Genomic DNA, 13829 nt, shown 5'->3' with positions numbered 1-13829 from the left:
ATACATAGATATTTGCATACACACATTTATATATTTAATTGTATACACTCAAAGGCAGAAAAAAATTAAAGATTGGCCACAGAACACCGAATTGCATCTCTATCTTACAATAAATGTGTATAAAATACAGTTGAATGATCACTGCTTAGTCACAAGTCATGATTAATGAAATCACTGCAGATGCGGAACGAAAATAACGTGATGACGTCTTCGCTCAATAAAATTAACTGGGTTAGTAAATATAAAAAAAAAATACTAAGCTACTAAACAAGATGAATGTGTAAAGCAAAACTATAAATGAAAACATGCTTTTGAAAATGCTACGTGGAGCATAAGATAGGGCCTTTTACTAAAAGTGGGGCGGGCAACACAATTTCAAGCCATGACATCACTTTTCCTGCGAGTGCTTTAACCTAAACACGGGAAGAGAGACGGATGGGAAGAGACGACGATAAAAGCTCTAATCGGCGGCTGGGGAAACAGATAAACATGTCCACTAGCTGTGAATTTAAAAGTACAGTTCAAGGTATTTCTTAGCGATATTCATCGGGGATATTTTCACACCTTCCGAAGCAGCACAAGGATCGCGCGAGGTAAAGATCTCATTTTTTCTCCAGCTATCGCGCGCACATTTGTACGTTTACGTGTCAAAAGTATGCTGATTTTGCACAATGTAATGTACTATGGACATTATAGGGGCTTGTTGTGGTATTAAATGTTGATGCGCGCGGTGTACGATTGGAAAGGGGAATGTGGGGCATTAGCCATCCGGCTATCTGGGACACCGGTGGGGTTGTAGACTGAGGATGCTTGTCGTGATATCCTGCTTTGCTCAGAAATGCATCTGCGCTTGGCTCTTTAAATCACTAATTCTGCAACAATACAGTTTTCTAAGATGGCTTTATATATGAACCTTGCATCATTTATGGCAGTGCACAAAAATCACAATAATCCGATTTTATCCTAAGCCTTTGCATCAGTTCCCCCGGATCACTCTTGTTTTATGTAGTTAAAGCTATAGCCCTTCCTCTTTCTACAGCACAGTGAACGTGCAACCTGTTTATAGTTACACACTTTGGCAACCCACAACTTTTGTGTTTACTTGTGTGTGTGTGTGTGTGTGTGTGTGTGTGTGTGTGTGTGTGTGTGTGTGTGTGTGTGTGTGTGTGTGTGTGTGAGATGAGAACGCAGACTGCATTGTAAAATTGCTAATTTTGGCAGTTCATTTTGCTAGAGACCCTAAAACAGCAACTAATTCAAGAGTAATTGAGGGTAAAAGCATGTGCCCAGCCCCTCCCCTTTAATATTTTACAGATGTTTTTCACATTTGCAAGTCCCATGTTCAAAACCATGTTAACGCCGGCTGGCAACCTACAATTCTCCCACATTTAATATTCAAGATTTTGGGGGGATTTTTCAATTAGAGGAACTTTTCTGTCTCTTAGGTTGATTTTAAAGAAGACTTTTAAGCAATCATTGGTATTTTAAATGGTCATTTTTGTTGCATCTCTTTAATTACTTTTCTAAGTAGGCTAATGTTGAAATGTTCAATTTGCTCTGTGCTCATCCATCCATCCATCCATCCATCCATCCATCCATCCATCCATCCATCCATCCATCCATCCATCCATCCATCCTCTATCTATCTATCTATCTATCTATCTATCTATCTATCTATCTATCTATCTATCTATCTATCTATCTATCTATCTATCTATCTATCTATCTATCTATCTATCTATCGTACAAAGAGTCACCATTCTTGCTGTCAAAAATAACATCTCGTCAAGTGGAAGTTTAAAGATCAGAAATTCCTTTTAATTCATTTTCACACTGGTCAGTTTTTTAGAATTTTATTTCAGAAGCAGTCGATTTATTTTAAGTTAGTTGACTTCTAGCTAAATTGTTGTGATATCAAGTCCAAGGTTTTTTATGATAAATGCTTAACATACTTTAAAAAACTTTCATTCAAGATTCCATGTATTCTGAAGTGCCGCTATTTGAAGAATCACCCGTTTATTCTTACATAGGGCTCTTGGAATTTTGATGCCCAGATAGACCATTGCACAGCCGATGAAGTAAATAATGTCCCCAAAATAGCTGACAGCAATCTAAGGCGAGATAAACTCCAAATTGCTCAGTAAACCAAATGGCCACAGAGGACATTAGAGGCAGCAGGGGGCTTTGCTGCCAGTTTGCTGATAGTCATGGTTGTGTGGTAATTTTGCGAACTACTCCCATGATCACAACATTATCTTCATTTAGCTTTTGATCTTTTTGCATGCCCGGCAGACATGCATTGTCCTTAATGGGAGTCAGATGACATAGGCAAGATCACATTATTAAAGATTCCAAGACACTTAGTGAGGAATTCAGAATGTTTTCTTTCTGTGAAAATATAAAAACGTTTCCATAGCTCCAGATTATCTGTTTGTGCAACTATATCCATCTAAGCACTTAAATATATATGTATGTATTTATCCTTGCTTATAGAACACACACACACACATGCCAGTTAGCTCTAGGCAGTTTGTGTAAAGCAGATTTTCTTGTTGGACGTCTTTACTCTGCAATGCAATTACAGTCTCATTTCTGGGGGCAAATCATTTTTATATTCGGCTTAAAACATAACTTCTAGCATTATAGAAGAGAGAGACTGATTACCATAAAAATGCTAACTTTCCTTACACCTACATGAGCTTTTTGCATCTGCGGAAATAGCTGACTCTGTACTAATAAATACAGCAAATTCTGTAGAAATCCTCTGACTCATTTTAAACCAGTATAGTTTGCATTCATATGTAATGGCTGTGCCAAAGTGCTCACGCAACTATTGTTACCATGTATACATATTTAAATAAGATGCTATCAGTCATAGCGCTGTAATGCCTTTCAACGCGTTACAGCTCCCACATGGCCTGAAGTTGTTACTCTGTTATGTTGTAGCCTGCGAACAGTGCTGTTCGTTGTTTTTCCAGGTTGTGGCTCATGATGTTATTCCATGGATTGGAGCCCAGAATGGTTGGGGGAGATTGTGCTTGGCCACCTGATCCTAGTGCACGGCAGAGACGCCGATCAGCTGCTATCGCAAAACAGAGCCACATGAGCCGCATACAAACAAAAGCCCTGTGAAACATCTGATAAAGGAATGAAATCACACAGGGTGCTGTGGGAAAATTTACTAGTGATATATTGCAGATTTCGCCCCCGGCTTTAATGTTTGTTGTTAAAAGGTTTATGCCTCTTAATTTGTTATTCGGTGGAGCTTTAAGGCAAAACACCCCAGGTCAATAGGGTAAAAAAATTAACTAATAGTCACCATACTTCCCCAGTTGGTTGATTACATTTAAGAATTGCAAACATTTTTTTTTTTTAAAACAAGTTTTCTGATATGTTTAAATATGCAACTGAGGCATGCACTAATTTGCATGCCTTTCCAGAAGAGAAATCTGAACATTGAAGGAAGCCAGGTTCAAAGTTCCTGTTTGGTTTTGTTGACATATTAGAGTCAAAGGTTTTTACAGATGGGGTTTTGGATATCATTTTATTTATGAATAAAATAATAGGCAAATAAAAGTAGGCTAATGATATGTGAACAAAGCCCTCTGTACAAAGCTGCAGAATATAGATGGGAGCAAAACTGGAAAGTTTGGTCTATGTAAGTGCTGCTAAGGTGGAGATTTCTGACTCATTTTAAGAAAACGACCTTGAAAGATATATATTGTAATTGAAATCTACAGACACAAATAGATAAAGTGCAATAAAATAAACACTTTAAGGAATAGTTCACCCCAAAATGAAAATTCTTACACCATCGAGTTATTCCAAATGTGTATGAGTTTTTCTTCTGCTGAACACGAAAAGGATATTTTGAAGAATGTCGGTAACCAAACAGTTGATGGTCCCAATTCCTTCCATAGTATCATTTTTCCATTGGTGTCCATTAACTGTTTGGTTAACCATCTTCTTTTGTGTTCAGCAGAAGAAACAAATTCATCCAGGTTTGGAAAACCTCTAGGGCGAGTAAATGAGGACAGAATTTTCACAACTGTCCCTTTTAAAAAAAACCCCACATATTTTGGACGTTTTCTTTCCGCTAATCTGAAACAACACGTTATGAAAAGCCAAACAGCCCAAAACTGACCAGTGCATGAAAAAACAGTGTTTTTGCCTGTAGTGCTTTTCATTAAGGAACCACCTCAGAAAGTAGGGAAGTGAACCCTTCCTTAAATTTAAACATGAAACTGTAGAGTTTTTAGCTTGCACAGTTTCATCCTCGTGCTGCGTCCGGTCATCTAAACATGGCTCTTTGGACAATCAGGGCTGAGGCATGAAATTGGAACTTTTGGCAGTGTCTGTTTGGCTCCGAGAGCCTTCATATAACCGGGCAGCTTGATTGGGGCCCAGTAGTCTTGCATTAGTGTGAGAAAATGAAAGCCATCATTACAGCAGCATCTTTCTTGTCAACATAAAAGGCTAAGAAGTGTACTGATGGGCCAGCGTTGGCACAAAACATGTTTAAACTCCCTCCAGACACGCAGGGTCTCGTTTTACCCATGCTGAGTTCGGACGGCCATGTCTGTTATCAGTTTCTCTGCTGGCGCGTTTCCCCCACCCTGCTCCCTGGCAAACAGTTACCATGGTTATGGATTGGGGGGATCATATAAATGTAGAAAACTCATCAATTACTCTGGGATGCTGGAAAGATATGCCGTATACACAGCAGGGGAGTGGGCTGCCATCTCCCCAAGACATTGCTACTGTTTTCACAAACACTGCAGAAATACGGATGAGAGCAATTACTCTTGCAGCATTCTCCCCCTCCAGGCTTTGTTGCATTTTTGAGGTGCACAGTGAGGCTTTCTTGCACATCCTTGCCTGTATTTTACACATTCATGTATATGGGTGACTGGCCTGATGTTCTTTTTCTTTTGTCTGGGTCTGTTCATTTATTACAGGCTTATATAATATCAAATAATTTTACTTTTTATGAAGGTGAGGTTCAGGTTGTAAAATGGCAAGTGGTGTGAGTCCCCAAAATTGTATGAATTAATAATTATTAATAATAATAATAATAATAATAATAATAAAAAAAAAAAAAAATTGGTTTAAAAACCTTTTGAGGATGGATGCTCACATTTCTTTCAGGTGTAAAAGGTCAACATATGTTATTTTATGCTTCATGGTTACACCACATGGCATTTCTAGTCATTAAAGGGTTCACAAAAATGAAAATTAGCCCATGATTTACTCACCCTCAAGTCATAGGTGTATATGACATTCTTCTTTCAGACGAATAAAATCTGAGTTATATTACAAAATTCCAGGCTAATCCAAGCATTAGAATGTCAGTAATAGTTGCTCTGTTTTTGAAGTCCATAAAAAATGCATCTGTCCGTCATATAACATGCTCCACACGGCTCTGTGGTGTTAATAAAGGCCTTTTGAAGCGAATCGATGCGTTTGTGTAAGAAAAATATCCATATTTTAAACTTTATAAAGTAAAGTTTCGGCCGAGGTTTCCGCCTTCCGTGTTCAATTTATGAAAAAAGTGTCGAAAGGTCCTCTGCTGATCGAAAGACGACCAGGTACCCTCGTCATGACGTCACGTACGCATCTTGAGTTTCACGGACCCACTTTATATTAGGTGGCCTTAACTACTATGTACTAACATTTTAATTAATCATTTGATACAATGCACTTATTGTGTACATACATGTTTTTACATTGTACTTACACCTGCATGTAATTACATCTGTAATTAATTTCTGTAGTTACATTTGTAATTACACAGTTGATACTTCCCTTACACCTAACCCTACCCTTAAACTTACCCATACCACCACACCTGTCCCTAACCTTACCCGTATCCCACCTCAATATCAGCAAAGGTGTTTTGCAATACAATTTGAACCCAGTAAGTACATTGTACTTATGTTTTTGATGTAAGTACATAGTAGTTAAGGCCACCTAATATAAAGTGGGGCCAGTTTCACTTTCAACTTTCAACACTTTTCCACGGAAGGCGATCGGCTGGAACTTTACTTTATAAAGTTTTAAATATGGATATTTTTCTTACACAAACGCATCGATTCGCTTCAGAAAGCCTTTATTAACACACCAGAGCATGTTATTTGAAGGACATATTCATTTTTTATGGACTTCAAAAACAGAGCAACTATTAATGACATTATATTGCTTGCATTAGCCTGGAATTTTGTAATATAACTCTGATTGTGTTCATCTGAAAGAAGAATGTCATATGCACCTAGGATGACTTGAGGGTAGTAAATCATGGGCTAATTTTCATTTTTGGGTGAACTATCCCTTTAACCGTGTTCTTTATGTTCTAGTATAGTATTAATTAATTAATATTTTGAATTAGATTTTGATATATTTAAAAATATATATTTTAATTTACATTTTAGTAATTTCTAACATACTTTTGTCATTTAACTGTTTTTTTATATTTAACCTTTTAGCTATACATTTTTCAGTTTTAGTCATTTTAATTCTTCAACTTATTTCAGTTAGTTGCCAACATTTCTAATTATATATTTTTTTAAATTTAAGGTTTTATTTCAGCTTTATTTCAATAAACTAAAATATAAAATAGCTATATTTGATAAAATAAAATATCTAATTTTTTTTATTATTATAATAAAATATTGTAATAGTTTTAGTAAACAATAACAAAATCAGTCATTCACTCATTAAACTTTTGTAGAAAATGTTAGAAGTTTTTTTATGTAAAATATTATTTTGAACGGGACAAATGTGTTTTAACTATATATATATATATATATATATATATATATATATATATATATATATATATATATATATATATATATATATATATATATATATATATATATATATATATATATATATATATATATATATATATATATTATTATTATTATTATTATTATTATTATTATTATTATTATTATTATTATTATTATTATTATTATTATTATTATTATTATTATTATTAATTATTATTTATTTTTTTTTAATTTTTTTATTTTTAAATAACTTTTTCCCCCCGTCATGGACACACTTATGTCATTGACACATACATGTTAAGGTATATATTATTACAGTGGGTTTGTCAAGAGGACATTCCTATTACCTGTATACTTAGCAAGTAACAGTATCTTTTACGTTGAACAGTGGTGCTTAGAGAACCTATCAGCAGTGACCTAGTGAAAGAAATGCACCATTGCAAAAATATATGGCTTTATTTTGCTTCACATTCACACTGAAGAAAAAAAAACGAAGCAAACATTTGCTTTGGTTTCTCACAGTACGCCAGTCTTTAGCAGCTACAAACATTCAATTCATAGTTTTACTCCACGGAAATATGCTTTGGAATGTGGCCTTAATCAATTCAAGCAAACCAGGTCAATGGCACATCCTGTTTGGGGAGAGAGGGGATAAATGTCTATGATTTGGTTGGGCAGCAATGAGAGTCAAACAAACCTCATCATCAGTGGTGTAGATTGGGGCATTTGTACAGCACTATACATTTGATATGGCAAGGGTCCCTTTTCTCTGGCACAAAGAGACTACAGTCACGGACCCCCTTTGAAAAGCCACACCACCACCACCCTGTTTGAAAGCCGGGAAAAATGGCCTCACATGCTTTCATTTCCCTTCTTTTTTTCTCTCGAAATGAAAGCGTCGGTGGTTTAGGATCCTGCGACCTTTAGCCTGTTAATTACACCAACTATTCCCCCGAGAGGCTTACCAAAGCTGATGTATGTTATGTTTATGTTAAATATGCATCCTGCCCTGCCACAGGGTCATTTCTTTTAAAACACCCACATTATCAATCTGGCCTGTAAGAGCGGTCCGTTATCTTGGCAACCTTTTTTGGCAGACAGAATCCACATATTTATGTAGCGCAGAGGATTAATGGCAGGACGGAAGTACACGCACAATACATTAATACGGCTTAAATATAGATTCTTGCGTTTCTAAGTGGACTGTGGCCACATGCGGCAGAACAAAAGAGGAAAGGTAGGGAGCTGAAATGACTGCGGCGGCCCAGCTGGAAGGTGCCGGAGGGCATTCGCTTTGAGCCACGACGCCTGGTGTCCAGATGTTTAGTGGCTGTGTCCATGTTCTCTGGCTCTGCAGTCTGCTGAAAGCCAGGCTTCACTGCACTTTACTGCAGTGCCGGCACGGGGACACCGGCTCGGCCAGCACAACTCACATGCCAGCCTGCAAACCAAGCGTATAGCCCACTGTTTTATTATGCCGAGCTGTTTATTTTACAATGGGAGAAAATTTTTCCAGGTTTGTTATATGTGTGCCTTTTTTGTTTCTCTTTGTTTATCAATGGAACCAGAGCCCATTTTCCCCTCCCTCTTTTTTTTTTTGTGTGAGCGTAGCCAATACAGTAACCGGTGTGACATTTAGTCAAGGTGGTAACCATGACTACAAGATTATTCCACTTTGGCTTTACCAGATGTCCTTGTCCAGCAGATGTAGCGTTTACTCGTGTGTTTGTGACCTCCAAGGCAAATTTGCTTTGTCAGGCGGATTGTTTTGTCTCAGCATGTTTGTACAGTTCGTACATGTGTGGTATATTTGGAATTCGTTGTTCACGCAGATCTTTGAATTAATGTTCTTTCCATCTAGGAGGATAAATACTTTTAGATAAGTGTGATTTAAGTTATTGTTTATTGGAAAAGTCATGGTGCTCAATCGTCAGTGTTTACCACTACATAATTGTTGCTGTAATACAGAAGACGCATTCCCCGCGGGGCAGAAGGACCGGTCAGTTTAGCACAGTGGCGTACTGCCCCTCCCTCTCCCCCCTAGACTAGTGTCACATTTCTAAAAGGTGGATCAGCCCCTCCACCGCACATGGAGTTCAGCACATTACCGCCCATTAAGCTGTCTCACTCTCAATGGGGGCTTTTTTGCCATGAGCCTGATTTATTCCTTTAATCCTGAGTCATCCAAATGCTTTGTCATTGACCAACTGCTGGCAAATGGAGTTGGACCAAACACTAGCAAATGTCTGTCGTGAGGATTCTTTAATTAGGGATGCAGCAGAATTAAAATTCAGGCCGATATCAATAAGCAAAATGTTCATGTGGCAGTCATAAATTAAAAATTATTGTTGTTGTTGTTATTATTATATATGATATGGTATTATCTAAAAGAAAAACATTAAAATCAGTAGTAGATGTCAAATTAATGTTGTGATGCCCAAATGAAAGCATCACATTGATTGTATTTAGGGGTAGGCAATATACCTAGGACTATCCTCTCTCTTATGTTACACTCATGTGACGTTGCTGTGCTGCGGCGTCACAAAAACGTATCGTTTGCATGCGTTTTTAAGCATTGCGGTCTAAAAACAGGTGATTTTTAAACTGTTGAAACGCAATTAGTAGCAAAAGAGAACTCATTTCCGCGTGCCGTCTGAAAGTTTCTTAGCGCTGCCTGAGAGACCTGAAGCCAAGAGTTTTTATTTATTTGTCACATACACAGTTATATACACAATATACAACTGGCAGTGAAATGTAAAGTGTTCAGCGGTGAAATGCCGCTGCTCATAGAGCACATGAGAAATTAACTGAGTGCTTTTTGCTGCCTAATTGGGCTTGAGCGGTTATATATACATACCTATGTGTCAAAGTGACCATGTATTTTAAGAAAAGTAATAGATGCTATTTAAAAAAACAAAAAAACAAAACGTATCTCTTTGTTTCTGCATCTTTGAAATATAATTTGGTTTCCAGGAAATTTCAGTAACATCCTTCTCTCAAGTGTTTCATCGTCTCCCACACAGAATCCAAGATTCTCTAATCAGCTCTATCAAATCACTGTTGTTGTAGTTATGTAACATTTGTGAGTTCCAGATATTGCCCAGTCAGGCTCAATCTGCAGTCTTGAAATGTAATTGCCTGCATTACTTCCTTTGAGATTGTCTAATTAGGCCAAATGTCCAGCTGTGTTTAAGGAGATGTAGTTGAGCAGAACTGTTACAAGCATGTTAATGTCACTTGGCACCTGAGGCTTACAGACGCTTTCAAGTGTGCTCCACTTTGCATGTCATTGCTGAGCAGTGAATTGGTAACACACTGGAAAGCCAAGACGACCTCCCAATAAGAGCTCTGCTCTGAATTCCTGACATTTAAGACCATCATGTCACAATACACCTCATTATGGATCCGGATCATTGTATGTAATGCCGTAAGTCTATCCCTCTTGGGTGTTTAGAGACGTGAAAGTGGAGTTTAAAGGATCACAATGGCCTTTTGTCCAGAAAGCGCTCACCCCTTGACTGTTGACTCCAAGAAAACACGTGACCCCCTTGCATTTGGGTCATTTCATCCAATTTGGTCGACTCATGTGAAGACACTAACAGCTGAGGTGGAATTCCTCCAACAGACATGTACATATGAATTAGTATCTGGCAAGGGCATGAAGGGAATGAGGTTCATTCACCGTCAGGGACAAGCTTTTTCAGCCCTTTGGCCTTGTAGACCAACCCTGTTGCCATAATGCTGAGATATTTAGATAAGGTTTTAGTGCCTGTAAGAATTTTGCTGTCCTAGCAAAGGGATTTTTTTTTTATAAGGGAGGATTACGACAGTATCAAAATCTCCTCTTAGGTTACCAGTAAACATGTGTACATGTGCAGTAATCTAGTTAGAGCGAAGTATAAGTATACATGACACAATGTGTAATCGGGCTACATTCACATTATATAGAACACTTAGTCCAATTTCAAAACCCTTAATGCCACAAGCATGTATTTGTGCGGGTTCTAACCCTGTGAGAAACCTTTTTTACTCAGTTAACACTCTTGAAGACATTTTTAACAAAGTTAAACCAAATACAGTTTTAGAGTTTATAGCTAAATAATTTGTAAAAACCTGATGGAGTTTTCCCATAAATTTGGTACAAAAAAAACTCACATTTGGTACAATTTGAATCATACTAAAGCATTTACATGACAATTAAATATTGTTTTAATCCACCTGAAATTAAGCTTTTAAAGGTGCACTGTGTAAATTTTAGCGGCATCTCACCCCTCCCTTTCAAAGCACATAGAAAAGCTACGGTGGCCGACACAGGACAAAAATGTCGTCGTTGAGACAATGGAGAGTAGCTAGTGCTCTATAGAGCAGTTTGTTCGTTTAGGCATACCGTAGAAACATGACGGCGAAAAATTGGGACCCGCAGTGTATGTAGATAGAAATGGCTCATTATAAGGTAATAAAAACATAACAGTTCATTATGTAAGGTCCTTATACACCACTGAAAACATAGTAATGTATTTTATGTTGCATTTCTGTTAATAGATCCTCATAAGTACTACACACTGCACCTTTAATGTGCATGTAAATACACTTAGTTTTTCCATCATAGGTAATGTACATGGCTTTATATTAGGTATGTAAGAAATTACATTTACAAATACATTTACAATTATTCTCTTGTTTGCGTTCTGCTCTGACTGTTTGCGTGATAAAATATTCATTATCAATACAGTCCGCTGATGACCGCGCATTAAAATAGGCTACTTTTGGCACGGAAAAAAGTTAAAGCCTGTACAAATACAAGAAATCGTGAAAAATTTAAATAATTGGAAATCGTGTATCAAACATTTACATGTTTAATTGATCTATTAGAACTTTTGTTAATTTGCCTGCTTAGCTCGCTGTTTCCTTTTTTAATTATATGTCATTACGTTGCTGTCTTGAGACTAGCCAATTCTAGCTGCATTGCTGATCATGGTTTTGAGTATCGATATATCTGCCATTTCCAATTAACACAAGAACACGCAGTAATCTCATACATCTTTATCCAGATATTTTAATCACACCCGCAATTTTGTTTGAAAAAGACTAATTCTTTTTATCACGATCAGAAGATCTGGAATCAGTCAAATCATTTAAGATGTATTAACCCTTTATTTAAATTTAAAGTTAGACATGAACCTTCTTCGTATTCCTCAATTAATTCATTATAAAGAAAATATTAAAATGATAAAATAATTTTCCCATACATTTTTTGGTAAAAAAAGAATTCTGCACAACAATAATTGATTCTCTGAAGACTGATTAAGTACAATTATCCTTTATTCCACAAGGTGGCTATGTCTGATACACAATGACGAAGTAACGTTTCACTCATAGTTACTGCAGGCAGAAAACAAAAGAAGAGGAAGTAACGTCAGCAAAACTTGAAAGGGCTCAGCGATTTACAGCAGAGCAAGTACTGAACGCAATCAAATATTAGTGTCACTATCAATTGATGGTAGATCTGGTAAACATTTTTATTTTGAAGAGGTTTAAAACGATAGTTTTGAGAATATGTTTGAGATCGTGATGAATGTACTGGGAAATGAGCTCTGATGAGGACAGTGATGACGGTGTAAAACATCTGCTCAAACTGAACCCTTCCAAGCTCCAAAAGATAACAAAATATGCTTTATTTTTATTTTTCTGTAATTGTTAATCTAGAGTTTTATACTATCGCAACAGGTAGAGATCCATCCGTGTTAGATATAGATCTGGGTCGCCAAAGACCCGAATGTGTAATAATGATTGTCGAAACATTCATGCATTTAAGGGTTAAGGGAGGTACAAAGAACGGACCCCTGAATGAAACCGAACATTGTTTTTTAAAAGTTGCAAAAAACAAAACAAAAATTACGCGGCATCTTAACGTTTAAGTCCGAACACTCCATAAAATGGCCAAGGGCATCCACTTGAATGCGTATAGCTCAAATTGTGATTTTTAATTAAAAAAAAAAGTATTCTCTTGGCCACAGTGTTATTTATCCAGGTCAGGTTTTGGTCGTGCACTTCTACATTGACTTCCACAGTATCTACAGTTGCAATCCAATCAGTGCAAGTCTGATAAAGCAGTCTCAATCCTCTTAGAAAAGAAGCTCCTGCTCCTTGACAAGGGGCCGAGTTGCCTGGGTAACAAAATTTTTTTTTTTACCCTTGCGCCTGTTCGGATATCCGTCCTTGTCCTCATCTTTGTTCGGGGTGCCTTTTTGAAATATAACCCCCTCTATTTTTATGGCCTCTCCAGCAGTTGTAGGGTTAATGTTTAGCTGCAGCCGTTGGAGGAGGGAGAGACACTCTGAGGAGAGGTGGGGGGGGGCTGGCCCACAGCTGTTGTAGTAGGCTGGGTCTATTGGGGTAGGATGCCTGCCTCACACTCCCTTGAACAATGGGAGGACATGGAGGCCACTGCAAACGGCAGAGACAGTTTCCTCGCACTTGCCTAAGGACAGGCACTGTACTACCAATGTAACGTGAGGAGGATTTCCTCGGAGGAACGCTAAAATATCACAAAAGGGTTTCATTGTGGCGTTTGCAGATCCTGCTCCCGTATCTCACATATGCCCTGCATGGGCTGCACTGAAACGTCTGGGATGCTCTGACTGGAATTAAAGGTAATTTTATGCATAGCTGTTAGCAACTGTATTTTTTTTTAGCCGTGGTCGAATCTCGTCTATACGCTTCTCGCTGTATTTCAGTGACTTGTGTTAGCAGGCACTTTGTCAGGAGTGTGTTTCATGAACCGTTGGATATCAGATTTGGCTTAGTATGGAACAACTATGCATTTATCCGTTGGCAAACAGTTCTACAGCAGTCTATACGATGTATATTTCAGTATTATCTTGCTGCATTAACGTTTTTGAAAGCTCTAGGTAGGTCACCATGGCGTTGATCATCATTTTTGTATGCTAATCATTTCAAACGGTTTGCTTAAGCCGGTGTAGCATGCTGAAACGACCTAAGTTTTCCTTGTCATGAAAAACAGCAGATGCCATTTTT

At 37.5% G+C, this 13829-nt stretch overlaps 1 protein-coding gene across 4 annotated transcripts in view; it reads left to right on the top strand.

Moving 5' to 3' along the window:
• Positions 1 to 390: 390 nt before the first annotated feature.
• nckap5l (NCK-associated protein 5-like) overlaps positions 391 to 13829 on the top strand; it is a 34018-nt gene continuing 20579 nt past the window's right edge. Inside the window, exon 1 of one of the 4 annotated variants that reach the window (XM_079802547.1) lies at positions 391 to 593. The gene's annotated coding sequence lies outside the window, so the exon portion shown is untranslated. Of the gene's footprint in view, positions 594 to 12940; positions 13445 to 13829 lie in introns of those variants that run through there. The other 3 variants (XM_079802545.1, XM_079802548.1, XM_079802546.1) reach the window with 3 other exon arrangements.

This window comes from Gobio gobio (assembly GCF_949357685.1).
Source record: "Gobio gobio genome assembly, chromosome: 21".
NCBI lineage: Eukaryota > Metazoa > Chordata > Actinopteri > Cypriniformes > Gobionidae > Gobio > Gobio gobio.
Note: the sequence above shows the minus strand (reverse complement) of the source record. Positions and strands in the feature narration are given on the sequence as shown.